Source organism: Triturus cristatus, chromosome 2_1, assembly GCF_964204655.1.
Source record: "Triturus cristatus chromosome 2_1, aTriCri1.1, whole genome shotgun sequence".
Taxonomy (NCBI): Eukaryota; Metazoa; Chordata; class Amphibia; order Caudata; family Salamandridae; genus Triturus; species Triturus cristatus.
The window spans coordinates 1,112,738,753-1,112,759,755 of NC_140581.1; positions in this window are offsets into that span (position 1 = coordinate 1,112,738,753).

Sequence of the window (21,003 nt, forward strand, 5' to 3'; positions counted from 1 at the left end):
CTCTGGCTGTTTAGAGGGAGTGCGCAAAGTCCAGCTGTCCCCCACAATAGCAATCTTAAATCCAACTTTGCCAGCAAAGAGGATTTATCATTATCATTCCAATGATATTAAACATGACAGTGCTACTCCTTCTCAATCAGGAGATCAGCTTAAAAGTGTAATAAGGAATTCCCAATGTTAACCTACGAGATGAGTAGGCCTCACAGTAGTGAAAATAAATGTAGGTGTTTTTCACTGCCAGGACAAGACCCAGGTGTGTACGAATTACAAGAAAGGATAGTGGACGTCCTCCATGGTAGTAGGACAAAGTGGTGGGTGACCAGCTGTTCATCTAGGTTCTCTCCTCAGATGGTGCACGGGTAGGGAAAGCCCCATACAAATGGGCAGATAGACACTCTCTGCTCTTGGTAGGGTGTAATGCTCTGCCACAGCTCCAGGCTAAACCTCTAGTGGGTCCTGCTTGGTATCCATGCTACAGCCCACTGTGTCTTGGAGTGCCCTGGATGGGATTCCCCTGGAATGGGGGGAGCACTACTTCACCTCGATAGTAAGCTCTTATTGAGTCCTGGTTCAGTGCTCCAACTGGCCTGTGGGTGCATGGCCTGTGGGTGCATGCCCCAGGCCTTGGGCTCCATTCACCGGCCAACCGTATTCCAAAGTGCTTTAAGATCAGGCCTAAAGTCAGAGCTCTGGTCTGCTGGAAGGTACAGGCCCCCAGCTGTGGGCTCAATTCACTGGCCCAATGTGTTGCAAAAGGCCCAGGGTATGGTATCTGAGGCCCGGGGAGAATGTTTTGTGGCTGAACAAGCTCTGACCAGGCCTCGGTCAGAGCTCGAATCTGCTCAGAGGTCCAAGCCAATGGCCCTGGGTCCCAGGGCAGAGCTCCGTCTGGCCTGAGGTGAGGGACCCTGGGATTGAGGTCCAGGTACCAGACCACTCTATCTCAGAATGCACAAGACAGTATTTCCAATGGACCTTGAAAGAGTCTTTGCTTCATCGGGCTGAATAGCTCTAAGTGCGTGCCTGGGAATCAAGCTGGGCACAGTGTCTGAGCCTCTGCCTGCAGAGTCCCTCTGCATCCATCAAACTTAAACAGAAATGCTTAACATAAGTCATAGTGGAACAGATGGCCATCTTTCAGGCCCGTACATCTGGTGACACATTCTATGAGTGAATGGTACAACCAGATGGCCAGATGCCCTTAAGTCCATACAATAGCCCATTTGAAGCTTCAGTTTCAGGTCTAGGAGGTTGGATGCATTTGCTTGATGGTCCTCCTCTGTCACATGGTGTGCACGGAGTACAATAATAGCTAAGGGACTTCCTCCATATTAGTAGGGAGAGGGTGTGTTTGAACTGGTGTGCATCCGGTTGAGCTCCCCAGATGGTGCAAGGTTTTTGGAAGCCCCCTACAAGCAACCAGACTGTTAGTCCCTGCTCTCAATGTGGTGTAAAGCTCTGCCAGAGACCAAGCCACAGCTCGATGAGCTTTAGAAAGGACATCCAAAGCCAAATGGTTTGGTTGGCAGCAACTACCCAAGGACTGCATCACATTTTCTGTTGCTAGAGTACAGTGGCATTGGACCGGGAGGCATCAGGGGCACCTCCAGGCTGAACAGTTCCAGTAATCCTCAATAAGAGGCAGGTGAAGTCATGGATTTTGCCTGGGAGGCCTGATTCCCACAGGCACGGACTCCACAAACTGGGCAGACCCACAAACCCTGCCCGAGCTGAGTGGTGTGCACCCCCAAGGGTTGGCCAAGTTTCAAGACATCCAGCAGTTAGCTTGTTGGCTTTGAAATCGCATTTTGGCTAAAACATCACCAGTGACATCACCACTGACGTTTCATTCTGAAGGCTGATCCAGTCAATTGACAATTATGGGTATTCCAAATCAGAGTCTTTACCCCTGAGCCATGTCACCAGCCAATCAGGCCTAATGTAAATTTCCTTCAGCCTTAGAGCTCTCATTTTACCTATATGAAGAAAATAGCTGTAAATCTGGGAACTTGTCATCATGACTGCAAAGTAAAGCAAAATAATGCGCAAGGGAGATTAGTGGGTAGTGCTGTGTCTTTATGACAGGCCATGAAATCAGAAGAGCACACACTATCTACACAAAAAAGCCATAACCAAAAATGGAAATGTCATCATGTCAACAAAGTAAATACATCGATGTTTACACTCTTGTCTAATAAAATGAGAACTTGATACTCCATTACCAAAATGTACAGTGAACACAAATGTCACAATAGAGCCATCCACAAAATAGAATGGGCTTGATGGACAACACATTTAAGCAATGGCAAGCCATTTTTATTTTTAAGGAAACGGCTGAAGAGGACTTACCCAAGTGCCTCTCTCTCTCTCTCTAGCTCTCTCTGACTTGCTCTCTCTCTATATGTTACTTTATCGGTGACTTCATCCCATGAAACTCCAGCCAGAAAAAGCTGTCTAGAGCTAGACCTAAAAAGAACAAAGAAAATGTATAAAATTCCTCACATGCTCTAATGCTATGATTCATATGACCACCAAACATGTAAGACACAGCTGACACCACCGCACTGTCAGTCCGACTGCCCAATTTTGAGTACGGCAGTCTGACAGCTGCAGGGCCACTGCAACTGCCAGGGAACTGCCATTCCTCGGCATTGTTGCAGCAGTGTGAGACAGTAATATGTTGGCGGTGCTGTTGAAGCACCATCAAGCATATTACTAGTTTCCTCACTGCCAGCCTTTTCATGAGTGTGATCCCGCCATGGAAAAGCTGGTAGTGAAGGAACTAAGGGGGCCCTACAGGGACCTGTGGTGCCTCAGGCCATGGCTATGTATGCAGGGGGACACTTCTTGCACCCCCTCTCCTGCATGCATGCACCCCCTTTCCTGCACGGCATAGACAGCAGCATCCATGCCATGCAGGAAAGGGCTTTGGCGCTCACATTGCACTGCCTCTTTCAAAAGCAATGGCGCGAGACCGCTAAAGGACAACCCATCAGACAACAAGAAAACTCGTAATCTGGCAGGCGGCCGGGGGGTGGACTTTGGTGGTGTGGGAGCGGGGACGCGGCATGGCAGCCCCACTCTCACACTGCCAAAGTCATAATCAGGCCCTAAGTACCTGTGCCCAAAGATCTCTCAGATGCCTTCCGCCGGCACTTTAGAAGATTAGAGTGCCGAATACCAAGGCTTTGTAGTCTTGATTCCACCTCATGCCTCTTTCATCCACCATCAGCCAATCTCTGCCCCTTTCGCTCACTCTTTCAGGGTCTTTTTTCCTACTTTGCCCCTTTGTCATTGTTTTTCCATTTTCTCTTCCTCCTTCCTTCCCCTATTTTTTTTCTTTCTTTGATTGAAGTCTTCTGAGAAAAAAATAAGTGCTGGTCCCTAAAAATGAATACTGGTAGGCCACATCTGCTACCAACAGGTCAAATTAAGCACTGTAAATAGGTAACAAAGTTGTAAATTATAAGTATAGACCCAGGCATCTGGAAATGTATATTTATTATTCTACTTGTGCCCTCAAACTGTAGAAAAACGTTCACAGTACCTTTAGTGTCAAATATCACTGCTGTAGTAATCTGACTCTGCTCCTAGTTTTAACATTTTTGTGGCCCTCGCTAATTATCCTGCTCAGGAGATTTTGTATCAAAAGTCTCCTGGCTTGAACTCTACTTGATTGCTGTATATGTTTCTCCCAAAAGGGTTCAGCCACAGTCGCACAGTTTTTTAAATGGGTGACAACTACACGTTTGACCAAATCATGATATGGTGGGCAGTCCATTGATAGCCATGGGGTACAGGTTTTTTCACCTGCACTAAGGCTGGAGACCCTGGCAATTGTCCCTTAGCGATAAATCACTGAAGTCTGTCATGACCAAGAACTCTTATTTTCCTGAGAGTGAGAGAGCATGAGATCTGTGTGTGTCTAGTGTGCTGTGGTTGGGTGGCTAGTTGCCCCAGGCTGGGGTCTACTACAGTATGTTTAGCCCAATGAAGGTGGGTGGCTAGTTAATAGTATATGTAATCTTAGGCAGTTGTCTCCCTTGAATCCCTTCTCATCTCAGTAATGCTAATTACTTTCAGAACTCCCCTCACAGCCCAGTGCAGACAGTATGTATGTCTGATTTTAGATTAACATACTCTTCAATGGAACAGAGAAGGACTGTTTGTGATCACCTCATTGAACCAAGCTAGTTCTAGGTTGTGCAGGAGGGCCAGGGTCCAGAAGAAACAATACCTTAGCAAAAACATTAACCTGTTGCATGACCGTGTCTAATACTTGAACAAAGCCTAGGGGCTTATTTAAAAGAGGTCTGCACCACCGGAGGCTCAATTTTTTTTAAGCGGTGGTGCAGGCCTCTCCATTATATCTATGAGGCGACGCAAAGCCACCCTGCGTGGCTTTGCATGGCCTCATAGATATGGAGTAAGGCAAGGCAGGGCAAAGCGTTGCGTTACCTTACTCTTCGTCAAGGAGGCGTTCCATTGGTATTGCGGTGGGTGTTCCGAAGCAACACCCATTGATTTTGATACTGCCCCAGATTTACAAGACCCTGGGGCAGCTCCAAAACCTTACAACTCCTCAGAGCATGCATAACAAGGGGGAAAAAAAATTCTCCTAATTTTTCCCTCTTTGCATGTGTCCTGCATTCTGCAGCACTCATAGAACGAGGAAACGTCTCTTGGGATTGTTTTTATGCAGGAAGGTGCCCCTTCCTGGACAAAAACAATTCTGTCTGCCATAGAGACACTCTTGCACCATGGTGCAAGGGTGCCTGCATTGGTGCTAGGCAGCATATTGTGCATCAGCGAAGGGGGAAAGGACAGGAATGCACCATCTTTCATAAATACAATGCCTTCCTGCCCTTTCCCATTGGTGGAGGGCAGCGCAGGAAGAAGACTTGTCGGCTGCCCACCAAAAACTGAAGCACATATATACCCTAATTGGATAGATGACTACTAGAGAGAAATACATGTTCACATTGAGTAATTTGGGTGTTCTGCCATCTTCAATGAGTCATGTATTCACTATTCAGTATCATAAGACTGAACATTACCTGAAGAAAGGTGCCCATGATATGAATGGCTCACACAATACATTTAAGTCCTTACCTATTCTTGGTGATAGGCTGCTCTGACCTGCATCTTCCACTGTTTGTTAATGTAAATTGGCCCATGAGTTAGGCATTTAAGTTCACCTTTTGAATCAATGGAGTACTGTACACCAGCACAGGACAAAGGACTGGACTAGAAATGGAAAGCTTGGCTTTCTCACATCAATAGTCAAGACTAGTCTCCAAAACTGTGGGAAAAACATCTTTTGCTCCTTGTACCTGGGGAAACGGGGGAAGATCACCATCAGAACTGTGAATCTACATCTCACTTTCCTAAAATATATTTTATTTTACCGTTTAAAAAAAAAATACTGTCAAGCATGAAAGATAAAACCAGGTACCTAGGGTCTGATTTAGAGTTGGGTGGCCATGTTTGTGGTGGAGTACTCTGTCTGCCAACCTGACAGTCTACCTGCTCTAATTTGAGTCAGATGGATCGACATGTTTCTGACTTTGGAACCCTAGGTATGCGGACTTTAAGACACTTTGTTCCTGCTGACAGACATTTTGCCGCCTGAATTGCAGCGCCTAATTAAATAGCACTGCAGTTGTAAGTGGGGACATGCCCGTCAAAAGGTTGGGAAGGGGAGCAATGTTATCGGTGAGAACCAACAATTAAAAAAAAAGAAAGCTGCAATCCCTGCAAGGAAACACCAGCATCAAGAGAGATCTAGGGGCATATTATCAAGATCCGGCGTTAAAATTATCGCTAAAACGGCGATAATGGGCTTGAAAATATGCCGCAGAGAATTCCAATAGAAGCCCATGTTGACACCAGAACATGGGCTTCTATTGGAATTCTCTGCGGCATATTATCAAGCCCATTATCGCCGCTTTAGCGGCAGTTTTCTGCCACTAAAGCGGCGATAATTTTAACGCCGGATCTTATAATATGCCCCTCTGTGTTTCCACGTGTTGAAATATCCGTAAATCTGTAACCTTGCAGTCTTTATATTCAGTTCGGGACGGACTGCGCAACCTGGTGGTCCTGAAACAGAAAAAAAGGGAAAAATGACCCACACACCATGCGAGAAAACTCCCAGAGGGTCAGAGTGATCTCTTTTTTGTTTTCAAAAACAAACTGCAACACAAATGTTTGAAGAGCGACCACCTGAAACATGGCGGCCGTTCTCCACACTTCCAATGGTTTCAGACGAAGTGCCCTGATTGTGGCTCCAACTGTAGCTCCTCTAAAGTTATAGAGGCTCCTGTTGGGCTGGTAGAAATCTCTCAATATGTAGACCGTAGTCCAGCTAAAGTGGTGGAGAAAATGACCTCCTCCATCATGAGGGACAGTGGACCCTTCACCAAATTGTAAATCAGGCCCCCTAAACACGGCGGTCATTTATGAACCACTGTGATCCAATTGGAGTAGTCTGTGCCATCACACACCACGTAAATCGAAAGCATACCACTCAAGCAATTGGTTGGCTATTATTAGCAAATATCAATTTATGCAAGCCAGATTCGGTCTCTATGACTAGATTCCACACACTGGCAATAGGCTACCATCAGCGCCTCTATTAGCCGCATAATTCAGGCAAGTAGATGATACTCATTCAATCAAGTTCAGATTTAGAATTTCCTTGGAAATCAACGTCCTGCATGCACAGCCATTTCATCAGCTTTACACATCTACATTCAAGCACCATGATTCAATCCCCTGCACTACTTGGCTGTTTCACCACCTCGCAATGCCCCTTCTTGTGACAACCAGTCCTATATCAGACAAGTTGTTAGCATTTCATTGGTAGTTATTCGTCCAATATTTCCAGGACCATCATTTGTGTCTCTAATTTCACCAGGACCTCCAGGACTATACATCCCCAATCTTGCATCGTCCTCCAATATAAGGTCTCACATGCTGTGTGCACCTCTTGTCGCTGATATGTGACTGCTTAACAGCAATAGACTGTCTGTGATCGCGGGGATCTCCAAAAGCAACAACATCTCCAACTTGGAAATGAAAGCATTTATGCAAAAGCTTGCAGGACACACTTATCTTTCCCAAATACAAACCACATGGCATGGAGCTGAATCCATCCACACGCCTGTCTAAGCTTCCTTTGACCGGTATAATGCATGCTAGGTAGTGATCACTGCCGCATAGACGAAATCCCATCGCACCCTTCCGGTGCAGAATTACTTTTAGCTGCATAGCTTTTGCTTTTATATTAAATTAGTCGATTTAAATGATAATGAAAATCCCTTTCATTTATCAACTAGTCAAAACTTACTGGGAAACCAATTTGCTGTGCATTATCGATGTGTAATTGGTTTCTGATGTCTATCCCCACACAACCCCAAACAGTAAGCTTTGGCTCATCCTTACTACTCATGAGTCAAAGTCTAAAGTGGAGCTCATTGGCATTTCAGTGAGCTTGAGAGAGGGCCTGGTTCCTGAGGTTTTAGGAAGAACGTCAGTGTTTGTTACAGGAATTGTTTAGTTTCCCCTTAGATACACAGACCATAGACAACTGGCTTTGAAGAATCTCAGCCAACAAGTAATATTGTTCTGTTACTGTTCCCTTGATCCTGATGTGGCTTGCCCTCATTATTGTCTGTTTTGGCCAATGGTTTATATCAGATGTTATGTTATGTTAGTGGGGTTTGTAGAGCACACTACTTGCCGGAGGCGTCTATCCACTAGTCGGTTCCAGCCGAAAGAGCAAAGAGACCACAGAATTACTAAGATCTAAACAGCCAGGTGTTTAAGACTTTCCTGAAAGCAAGAAGACTCAGGGGGAGATTTACAAATAATTCACACAGCACAGTTTAACACCCCGCGCTGCTGCGCTGCGTTGCGCGACCGAGAAGAAGCAGGAGAGCGCCATATATTCAAAGATATTGCTCTCTTGTCCCCTTTCCATTGCGCTGGCACTGATTACAGTTGCTGTGCACCATGCACACATCTTAGCGCCACAGCGCTAGGGTGTGTGCATTAGTCTAGCATAGGTTTTGTACAGGAAGGGTCACCTTCCTGTACAAAATACGATGCCCAGATACATTCAAAGTTTTTCCCACTTTACATACGCATGCAAAGTCGGAAAATGAAAGAGAAATGGAAGCATTTCTCCTTCTGTGCACTTACTTGAACAGGGCGCAGTTTTCTCACGTAAACCCAATTTACTTTATTTAGTAAATTAAGTTTAGCATGAGAAACCTTGGGTGGTGGCATGGGAATGCCTATGTTTCATCCTTGGTACACCCACATGGGGCAAATTAATGCGAATCAGCGCATAATGCTGCTTCGCATTATTTTTCAGTTTTTTCCAGCGCTAAGGAAAAAAGACATTTTGCGCCAATTTTCGTCACTTTTGTGATGCAAACACGGCGCAAATATTTAGTAAATCTCCCCTTATGTGCCGTTTTGACAAAAAGAAGTAGGGCTTTCCATTCCTTAGATGCTTTCAGCATGAAGCTCTTGCCAACCCACCTCTCTCCTTTGAACCTAATTTAGCATTAGTAGAGCGTACATTTCTGTTGGGAAGATACCATTTGCAGTTCAGATTAAGAAAATCAGGGCTAAAATTATGAAGTGCCTTATAAGCTAGAGAGAGCGCCTTGAAGGGAACTTTTCCTTGCTGGGAAGACAATGCAAGTTTTTGATATCCTAAGATACTGAGCAAAATGTGGGAATTTTTAACAGAAGTCTAGCTGCAAAGTTTTGAAGGACTTGTAATTTGTTAATATTATATTTATGAGTAACGAGAAGCAGGCTATTGCAATAGTCTAATTTCGAAAAGATCATGGAAGTGATTAGAGTTTTTGGGGGTTTATCTGGAATCAGACACAGGATCTTTTTGATAGTTCTAGGGGTGTAAGTTACACAAGAACTCTTCAGTTCATATCATATGGCACTATCCTAGTTTGTCATAATTCCCAAACTTTCTGCTTTTTGTAGCTATTAAGCTCTGATACTGATACTGAGTATGTCAGGATAAGCAGTTGAATTTCTTGCACCCAGTAAATACTAATACCCTAGCATGTGGTATTTACCAGCAGTGGGGCCTAAGACCACAGTCCGCCAGTGTATTAACCTAAACCTGAACTTTTGGTCAATCATGCTAATGTGATCCCGAAAGCCCGCCTGTAGGCGAGTGAGAATGTCCTGTTTCTCTATCCAGTCTTGTACCTTACCTAGCACTAATTGAGCAACCACCTTTTGAGTGGAGTCGATTAGGCTAATGGACCTGTAGTTTCCTGGAAGGGATTTATCACCTTTTTTGTCCACTGGAATAATCTCAGCCCCTCTCCAGGAATCGGGTACAGGAGCTCCGAGGGCGACCGCATTTACCAATAACAGGATATACCTATTACACTTTGTCTTATCATAGAGAGAGATGTCGGCCAGGATGCCGTCTATCCTTGGCGCACCGCCCCCATGATTGCACAGAGAGCTGCATTCACGTTAGTGGAGTTGAAACACCTTGCTAAAATAATATATGTGAGGGAACGCTGGAACGTTTACATCTTCAGCACCAGTTGCGTATTGAGATTTAAAAATGGCTAACCATTGATCCTGCGCTTGATCTTAGACCAGGAGCTAACCAGGCGAGTTCCTCTCAGTCGCCCATCTTGAGTGGACTAGACATCTGTGTACCATGATGATATATACACTGTCAAGGTACACATATGTGGAGTTATGTATAGTTGAACTTTCCATACCGATAGGAATATACCTTCACAATATTCTTGTACTCGGTATTCTTGTCACAATATTTTGTCCAAACGCCATACGTTGGACTTTAAATGCTCCATTTCAACTGTTGCGTTGAACCTATATATGCAGAATTACATTCCCATGATGAGTGGGCCCCTGATTGTCTCATGAAAAATAAGGAATATGGGAACCAGGAGTACTGCACTTCATTCATGTGATAATTACTTATTTGTACCCAGTTTTCTACCCAGCGATGTCATTTCTTTTAAGGAAGAGGCTGTTTTGTGTGAAATATTTCATAGAGTCTTTATTTGTTCATTAGAGGCCCATTGGTAAAGAAAATGCATCTCGAATTACCATCAACCTCGGTTAATTAAAGTCGGAGAGATTTGCAAATAAAAAGATGTCTAGTATCTGATGACTACTCCTGAACGACCTTAAAATGTGGAGGAAGAAACAACACAGGGAAAGAGTAAGGATGGGAAAATGGGAAGGTCAATTTAAAAGGGAATCTATGGAGATGGAATAGGGGGTAATAATAATATATTTACAAATAGTGCTTCAGATCATATGTCTTTGTTAGGGCCCAGTCTGAGTTTGGAGATACATTTTGTTCCCTGTATGGAATTTCAGAATTTGAGTTGAGCAATTACTATTGCCTCCCCACTGTTTCCCCCTGACATTATGGCAAGTTAAACGTGTTGAAATTTATTGTGGAGAAATCTCATGTAAAAAGGCAAAGCAAAAGGACTTTGTTCTGCTATAGGGATTCTTCATTTTATGGCTCTCTTGGCTCTTGATAACATGTTATAGCAGGTATTTACCACGGGCCAGATGTACGACCAAGGAATTTGCGAGTCGCAAATTGCATCGCAATAGCAACTGGCAATTTGCGAGTCACAAATTTGTATGTACTACAGTGTTTGCGACACTGATTACAAATCCCAATGGGGTTGCAAATTGCATGCCTCATGCATATTCATGAGGCACTTGCAATTTGCAACCCCATTGGGAATGAATGGCCCTCCCAGGTAGGGTGGCCTGCTGTGCTCAGTAGACCTCCATGTCTGGGACTGCTTTTAAATAAAGCAGTTTTTTTAGGTCTTGCCTACGCAGTGCGCATGCGCTGATTAGGAGAGACCTTTAGTCATCGGCACAGCTTTACGGCCAAAAACGTGCACGCGTTCCGTTGCCTTCAATGGCAACGCGTGTGCGTGTGGCGATTGACTTGCGGGAGCGAGCGGCTGGCACCATATGTTATCAATTATCCCGGCGTCAGCCGCTCGCTCCCGCAAGTGAATCGGGCAGGCCCCCTCCTCTCTCCCCCCTCCCCCTGCTGCCGTGCGAGGCGCGCGTGCACTTGTCCTTGTTTTGTATACAGCTGATAATACTTACATTACCTCTCAAAAAGAATAGATCTAAGATACCATGAAGCTCAAATGAGTCCATCAATTAAAGTCATAATTAAAGCCCCATAGCAGATTTTAGATTCGCAGATTATCGTTTGCACACACTTACATTTCTTTTGGTTAGTAGGCACCCTAAAGAGACTGCCCATTCCAACTTGAACTGTCTCCCCCTGGCTTGACAGGCGTCCCCCCCCCTTCATTCCTCCCTTCCTTTACAGCCAGTGGCACCTGAGGGTCAGTATTATCAGTGCTTTGCCGGTTTTTTGTTTAACTAAAAGTATAGGAGCTGGAAAAGATTGCGAATGTTATCATCCAAAAAAGCATTCACAGGGAGAGAGGTCTTTATTTTTTCATTGCTTCTCGTGCATCATGGCGTCGCATCCTCTGTACATTCCTCCCACTTGCGAGGTGCAGGGCCGGACTGGCCGTAGCGGGCATCGGGCAATCGCCCGGTGCACCGCACGGGTGGGGGCTGGTTTTGAGCCCCTGGGGTGTTTTTGTTACAACCGGCCCTGGGAAAGAGCTCGGCGGCACTCCCAAGCCCCGGGGGGCCGGCCGAGCACTTTGCCAGGGCCGGTTTTGGTTCCCAGTCCGGCCCTGGCGAGGTGCCAATATAGACAAGGGTCCAGCTGGGAGCTGCGCGAAATTCTGCTCCACTCAATCACAAGAGGCCCAGTGTTTCCGCACACAAGTATACAGGATGCCCGAACCCCAGAAAAGGCACTCGGTGGGCATGGCATGCTCACCTCTGCCGCCCGACAGTCTAACTCCTTCCTTCACCCTCATCACACCCTCCTTCCGTCCCCTCGACCCCCTGCAACAGTGAAACTTAAATCAACTTTTGCTTGGTTAATAAAAAATCTTTACCATTAAAATCGCACAACGCATCTTAATAACATGCCTCCATAAGCCTTGTATATTCATTGTAAAAAATGCAGACTACTAAAGACCCTGCTCCGGCCTATTTTAGTATCTCGCAATTATCTACTGGAACCCACTCTGGTCAGATGGAACTTTTTACTTGCCTGATAGCATGGAGGGAAAATTACCGTTATCACAATTACAGTCTGCAATTTGCCATAATCAAGGACTCGAAACTTAATCTCTTGGCTCTCTGGTTTTTATTATCAACATAAAAATTTGGAGATACAAAGTCCTCAACACGAGGCACAACAAGTACATAGGCACTAAAACAAATGCTACTCTACGAAGAATCCGCATACGGCTAAAAATAACTAAAAGTACAATCTCTAAAAGCATGAGGTAGAACACTACCAAGCAAATGTCGATACTAGGGACACTGAACCATACCATCTCTGTCCCTACTCTGTACTAGGTGACATCCCTACATAGCAATCCCTTGAGACCCTCATCAGAATAAAAGGTGTCAGAGCGAAACTTCCTAAGAAGTCCTCACTTAGAGAGCTTGGTCTAAGTTGCCCCCTCTACCCTTCGCCTAGCCGTCCTCTGCTTTGGGCTGCCCCGCTCTGCTCTGCCTCCACCCTCGGGGCGCTGTCCCTAATACAGTACCCCAAGTCTCCGAACACGCCCTTTGCGCCTCCTCTCCTTCCGGGGTCGTCTTTCAGTACTTTTCCACAGATCGCTGTCCAGTTCCATCGTCCATCGCTTGGCCTTGAGTCCCAGACGCCATCCGCACTAGGAGTTACGATTGGCACATTCCAATACACTCCCATGTCTGGCTTTCTCTACATAATTCAAATTACGAACAAAGAGCTTCTCTACTAACGAGCAACTGTCCTTGCACCTGGGGTGAGATCATGCAAAGCAGACATTCTTCACATCTTTTAAGTTGCAATTTACTACAGCCTAAAACCTCTACTGGAATAAATCCTTTTTGGCCTATTGCCCTTGGCTAACATAAGAAAATACCAGGCCTTTCGCCTCAACGATATATGCGAATTCTGGCCACTACTTCGGTTACACAAGCAGGTTTCAATCACAGTATGGACATTTACGTCTTTCTTTCATGTGTGGTCAACCTAAACAACCTACAGACACGAAGTCTGGGGTACACATTTCTAACACCACATTGCATTTCCCGTAGCTAAACACTATACATTTCTCTAATACGTTTACCATGTGCTTGTACATAGCTAGCACTTCTACTTAAAATCGATATAGGTTATACAGTTGTAATACATTGCACACGAAATCCCTGAGTACACATTTGGTTATATGCGGGTGCCGACTAACAGTGAATATAACGCACCCCTACAATTCTCAAACTTTTAAACGCTACATCAGTTCCCCCCTTTGATGACATCCGTCATCACACCATTACATTTCCTTCTTCAGAACTGATTTAAACCGTGCTAGTCATAACATTTCCATGTCGGACTCCCTCCAGTTTCTTAAGACTCTCATATTGCTGCTCCTGGAGCTTTGCCAACCTCCTCTCGTTTGCCTTTAGAGCTCTTTCAACCTTGCCTCCTTGATACCACTTCCATGCCTTCACGCATCCCCACAAACAGATCACACAAACCACGGCAATAATAATTGGTTTCAACACTGAACCTAGAAATCCCCTTCCCAGATTCGCAAACCAAGTTCCCACTCTTCCAAATCCTAATCCAATCTTCTCCCACACATTCACCTCCGTCAGATCCGTAATCTCCTTGTGAATAGTCGTTATGTTGTCTATGTACTTCCCTATCTCCTTCGAGTTGTCTGGAATATACGTGCAGCATTCCTGAACTTTCAATAATTTGCAGACTCCGCCTTCTTTTGCTAACAACACATCTAAAGCAAGGCGATTCTGCAAAACCATATTCCGGATCGACAACATCTCTCCAGCCACCAATATCAAAGATCTCGCCGTGTTCATAGACAACTCATCAACTACAGTCGCCAACCTTCGGATCTTCACATCATTCAACACCACACCCATACTAGGTATCATTGCTCCGTATATGTCCCCAATCACTGCACCGGCATTTGTAGCCCTACGTTTCCTGGGCGGTCGCTTCGTCTCTAACAACTCCAAGTCCCTTGTGTGATAAATCTTCGGGAATATGATAGCCAAATAGCATACTCCATACCAATTGTCGGGTAGTCTGACATAAGCATTCGTCCCACAAACATAATACACTGTCGGGATTACTTCTACTGGACCTTGCATAAAATTCTTAGCATAAGCTTCCATTGTAAAAGTCTGAGAACAAATGCTATGTCCTACTGCGACCTTCTCCGTCTTGGATTGAGGCCGTGCAATACACAAATTCCCTCTCTGTGCCTCATCCAATGCTATTGGTCCATAACTTCCCTTAGATCTGTGAGCTCTCTCCTCGTCCGTCCAATCTACTGGGCTATCTCCGGTGTGTCGTGTCTCGGTCAACTTTCTATACCTGTCCTCTACTTGGTCTATAAATTTCTTCTCTATCTCTGATAACGCACATGTCAGGTTATTCCTGTGAGCATGCGCCGTATCCAGTTTCACAGTCGGTCTAAAATATTTCAGGAGTCTGTCCTCTTTCTTATCCAGATCATATCTATTCAAATGCTTGATTGCTGGCACCTCGGGAAGTACCGTGTCAAAATTTGAGAAGAAATACTCGAACTGTCTCCTGTCATAAAATAAACTGAGCCATATGCTACAAGAAATCCCATAAGTCAATGGGAGATGATGATACTTGATACCCTCATCCACTGAAGCAGGCAACTGCATGCACACATAACAATCCTTCACATCCATCGCATCAACATACTCATACAGCAACCTTGCATACGCGTTAAGCTTAAAATCACCCTTTGACAAATCCATGTGAAGTCTGCGAACATCTCTCAACTCCAATGATTCCTGTTCACTAATACTAACACCACTCTGCCCTGGGGTAATAGGTGTGGGTGCTCCCTGAACCTTCCCCTCTTGCCTGTGAGCCACCATGTAGGAACTGATCACTACCGCAAATATGGTGACTACTACAACTCCTATCAATGTGCCTATTATCAGTTTAGCCCTACGATGTGGGTTTACAGGATCTGCCATCTTCGGAATATGCTCAATGTCCAATGCAGTCTCTGAAAGGATAAGTCTCTTTCTCATTAATGTCTCTTTCGTGAACTTAGGCAACCCTCCCTAACTTTCTTCGTTCTACAACGGAAAAATCCCTAATTTTGTTCTTCTTCCGCTCGGCTCTAGGTAATCTTCTTCTTAGCTTACAACCTTTCTCAAATCAATCTAACATAAGCGCCGGTCCCAACAGCTCCAGGACTCCCTGCAATATTTCGAGCTTAAGAATAATCAGTTCTTGTGGATCTGGCAATGCTGTGAACGTCGGGAACTCTAAATTGTCCAAGATCATACCTCGAATGGTACTCAGGAATGGCGGACTTGGGATATGAATCGTCAGAATCCCTTCGATCTCCAATCCCGGAACTTTCAGCAACACTTCCACCCTCTGGAGCGGGACACTGTTGACCAATGTCATCGACCTCAATCTTCCCGTGCTCGGTAACCCTGGCATCAGTCACTTGGTATGCCCACTCCGGGGAAGCGTACTTCCGACTTGGCACTCGAGTTCTCTTGGACCTTCTCACACCACCTTGAGGATTTTCCTCGTCTCCCGATTCTTCTTCTGGTTCTTCCGAAACTGGTGCAAGGTCGGTGTCTGGGGCCAACCTCAGGTTCACCCGGTTCTGCTTTGCGGGCCAAACCCTTTCCGCTTCGGTGGCTCCCCCAGTCTTCTCTCCGATACCCTGTGCACTGACTTCCTCTTCTTCGGCAGAACTCGATTCTGTACTACCCACTGCACCTCTCGCTCCTTCGCCGGTTTCTGGGTCAGTACTTTCTTCACGTCCTCCCCCAACTCGATTCAGTGCACCATCAGCCGCTTCAGCAACCCTTACAGCTTGACTGGCCCTCTCTGGCGATTCTGTCGGCTCACTGGGATCTTGGTTCTCGAGAGGGGCTGTATCTTCCAAGGGTGCTGGAACTCTGCGGGTATGAGAAGCATGCACCCAGTTCGGTAACCCTCCGCACTTGACAGCAGTGTTCGTAACAAGGATTACTTGGAAAGGGCCACGCCACCTAGCATCCAAACAACTCTTCCTCACGTGCTTTCGGACCAGGACCCAATCGCCTGGGTCCAAGTCGTGGCACCTGTCACTCGCAGCTGGAACCGTTGCTGTCTGCACCTGCTGAGACACAGAACGGACCACGTCAGCAAGGCCTTTACAATAGTCCAGGATCATATCATCAGTGATATTTATCAGAGCAGTGGCAGGTATTGCAGGCAAACGCATCGCTCTTCCCATGAGGATTTCATGGGGTGACAACCCAGTTCTTCTATCAGGCACACTTCGAAGGCTCATAAGGACCAAAGGTAATGCGTCAGGCCATTTCAGAGACGTAGACGAACACACTTTCGCCATCCGAGCCTTCAGAGTTCCATTCACCTGCTCCACTATCCCTGAAGCCTCTGGTCTATAGCTACAGTGTAACTTCTGATCTATATTCAAAGCAGCACAAAGCAATTTCATAACTTCGCTGTGAAAATGAGTTCCTCTGTCCGATTCAAAGGACGTCGGGAACCCGTACCTAGGAATGAGTTCTCTCAATAATAGTTTCGCTACTGTGAGTGTGTCGCATCTGCGTGTAGGATATGCCTCCACCCACCTGGAAAAGACACATACTATCACTAATATGTACCTCAACCCATTACACTTCGGCATTTCGACAAAATCCAACTGTATCCTATTGAAAGGTCCCCCTGACCTCCCTATGTGGCTCAATGTCACAGCAGTTCTTTTCCCTACATTCATCTGTTGGCAAGTGACACATCTCTGGCACACAGTTTCAGCCACGGCACGAAACTTCGGATTGTACCAAGTCTGACGAAACACTCTCATCATGGCATCCCTACCCAGATGTACAGCACCATGTATCAACCTCGCCATGGGATTCAACAAACTTTCCGGCAACACTGCTCGTCCATCATTCGAAACCCATATATCCACATCTCCCTTCTCACATCCAGCTCGTATCCAGCTGTCCCGTTCCTGATCTGAGACCCCTTCCTGAAGCTGCTTCAGTTCCTCCCATGTGTCAGCCACTGCTAACATCTGACCATACACCACCTCTTCCCCAGTTTCCTCAATGTGGATCTCAGTAAAGTTGCATCCCTGCTCTGCACAAAATCGAGCTACTTCGTCTGCATAGTTATTTCCCAACGAGACAAAGTCGCTTCCCTTCGTGTGGGCTGCACATTTAACAACAGCAATTTCATCAGGACCTTGCAATGCTTTTAACAATTTCCGCACATGATCACCATTTCTTATAGGAGAACCTGAAGACGTCATAAACCCTCTCTGGGACCATAGCTGTCCGAAGTCATGAACCACACCAAACCCGTACTGGCTGTCCGTGTAAATAGTTACACGGATCTTGTCGGCTGCCAAACAGGCACGAGTCAGAGCAATGAGCTCAGCCACCTGCGCGGAGTGTACTCCTTCTAAACAAGCGGCTTCAACCACACCCGTAATGGTGCATACAGCAAACGCTGCTCTCAATCGACCGACACTGTCTCTTAAACATGAACCGTCCACGAAGAAAATCTCATCTGACACTGGGAGCGGTTCGTCGACAATGTCGGGTCTCGGTTTGGTGCATAGTTCAGTCACATCGAGACAATCATGGTCCTCACAATCTTCATTATCATCTATTTTTAGAACAGGTAACAGTGTAGCAGGATTTAAAACAGCACACCTCTTCAATGTCACATTATCGGCTGCAAGAATAACTTGCTCATAACGAGTCAGCCTATTATTCGTGAGGTGCTGTGTTTTAGTCCTAGTCATCAACAATTCAACAGAATGTGGCACATGTACAGTAAGTGGATGACCCATCACAATGCTCTCACATCTCTCGATGCTGACACCTGTTGCCGCAACGGATCTGAGACATCCGGGCAACGCAGAAGCTACTGGATCTAGAGTAGCTGAGAAATAAGCGACTGGTCTACGGACACCTCCATGATTCTGGGTTAACACTGCTAATGCGCAACCTTCTCTTTCGCAGCAGAACAATGCAAATGCCTTGTTATAATCCGGCATTCCCAACGCAGGAGCGCTACATAAGGCTTCTCTCAGCCTCAGAAATGATTTCAAACAGTCGTCGTCCCATGGTACCGGATCACTTACATCCTTTCGCGTCAGCCGCTGCAAAGGCTTCGCTTCAAAGGAAAAGTTTGGGATCCACTGGCGGCAATAGCCCACCATTCCCAAAAACATTCTAACTTCCCTCTGCGTCGAGGGAACTGGCATTCTCAAAATCGCATCAATGCGATCTGGAGACACCTTCCTTTTACCCTTTTCAATTCTGTGCCCCAAATACTGTACCTCAGGTAAACAGTATTGCAGCTTGTTTGGAGACACCTTGTGACCGTTCTCTCCCAGGAAATTCAACAACGCAATGGTATCGATCCTGCAAGCGTCTTCTGTCTCTGACGCGACAAGCAGGTCGTCAATGTATTGCACCAAAACAGAGTTTTTCGGCAACACAAGACCTTCCAGATTCTTCTTTAACAGCTGATTGAAAATCGATGGGCTCTCCGTATACCCCTGTGGGATACGGCACCACGTTAATATACGATTTTCTAGCCTAAAGGCAAAAAGAAATCTACTCTCTTCATGTAGGGGAATCGAAAAGAATGCCTGACACAAGTCAATCACTGTGAACCATCCAGCTTCGCATGGGATCTGGAACAGTATCACAGATGGATTCGGTACCACTGGACAACATGGAACAACTATGTCGTTTATTTTCCGCAGGTCTTGCACTATCCTGAACTTCCCACTCGGTTTCTGCAGTCCCATAATGGGTGAATTACATGGACTACCCATGATCTCCACCAGTATTCCCTGCCTAATCATAGACTCAATCACAGGTTTGATCCCAGCAATCGTCTCAGGCGACAGTTTATACTGAGGGGTTCTCGGGAATTCCGCGTTTGGCTTAACCTGTATCTTCACTGGTTCCACTCCCCTGACTAAGCCGATCTCCTCTCCGCTTAGATCCCACACATCGGTCGCAACTGACTCCCTCAAGTCCTGTGGAAGCTCCTCCACTGTCAGAGCCGGGTACACTTCCACGCACCCCTGCTGATTTGCAACCTTAAAGGTCGCGTCGTCATCTCTGGTCTGTACCTCTACTCCCCTCGGGGTACAGTAAATTGTGCAATTGAGCTTACACAATAAATCTCTTCCCAACAGACAAACAGGACTAGAATCGCACACCACGAACTGATGTCGATCCCTAAAGTTTCCTATCCTGACGGGAATCGGTTCCGTCAAGGGGCTAACTAGTCTCTTGTTCGCCACTCCAACCACTTGTATACTTTCTCCCGAGAGGGCTACCCCCGGAACTACTGCTGATCTTATGGTTGACCTGGTAGCCCCCGTATCTACCAAAAAGGTAGTAGGGCGTCCATCGAGTTTGGCTTCCACAAAGGGTCCCTTCTGATCTACCTCTAGTATGGCCCTGAGCAGGCAATCATCGTCCTGACCCAAACTTAACTGTGCCAGCAAATCTGCATCCCTCTCCTCTTCCACTTCGAACATGGGCATCTGCAAATAAGTCCGAGCTCCCTGCTGTATGTTCTGCATCCTGGGTGGCTGGGGAACCTGCACCTGCGAGACGCCTGTCCCCCCTTGCATCGTTCTCGGTACAGTCACTGTCTGTACCTGTTCCGCCCCAGGGACCTGACCCATTCCTCCCTCCATCTGCGGCTGATTATAGGGGTTCAAGGGACACTCGCGCCTCCAGTGTCCCACCTGGTGACACTGGTGACAAGCAGTCGTCTTCTTCAAGATCGCTACATCTATTCCTGTCCTAGGGTCTACGGGTCTCGGCCTTCCCTGACCCTGCATATTCTGATTCCCTGTCTGATAATTTCCCTGTCTTCGCCCCACTGGACCCCCATTCGGCGGTCCCTGAGCCGCTTGCATCTGAATGAGCAATAAGTTATCCTTCATCTTCTTGTGCTTTGACTCAATCTCATCCGTGCAGTACCTGGCGTACCGCAAGATCTCGTCTACGGGCTTATTCTGCCAACAGATCAAATGCTGCTGTATCATAAGACTGACCTCGGGCTTCAAACCCAGCACGAACTTAGACACAAACTGTCCCATGTCCTTCGTTTCCAGCTCATCTAACCCACTGTACTGCTTAAAAGCCTTCAAAAGTCTCTCATAGAATTCATGTACTGTCTCCTTGGGCTCCTGCACTGTCCTGTCTATCTTCACCCAATCGATATCTTGGGGTGAAACCTTCGATTTCAACCAGGTAATTACCTTATCGTACAGCCTCATTACCACGGGCGACGGACCATTAGTAACTATGTTCCTATCAGGCTCATAGTCCGGCCAATCAACAGCAATTTTACATGCGTTCCACAGATCTCCCGGAACTACGATATCGAATAAGGTGTTCAGATCTATCCACAACACCTTCGAAATCTTAACGAAACGCTCAACTTGCTTGTACCACTCTGCAGGCTTCTCCCTGAGCCTGGGAAAATCATTCGTAAATGATGCCAAATCCCCCCTGCTCCATGGTACATGCACGTATCCTCCATTCGCCACCTCTCTCAAAGGAAGGATCTTTACCTCCTGCAAATCTCCTTCAGAGCTCCCTCCTTTCGCTCCCCTAGAATTCCTTTTCCTAGCCCATTTCTCTTGCCATTTGTCGAGCATCAGCCATATTCTCATAGCTACAATCAATTCCTTGGTATGTGACCTTAGACCAACAACCCTTTTCTCTTCCAATTCCCGCTCGGTACAATGCATCCTATGGCTCCCT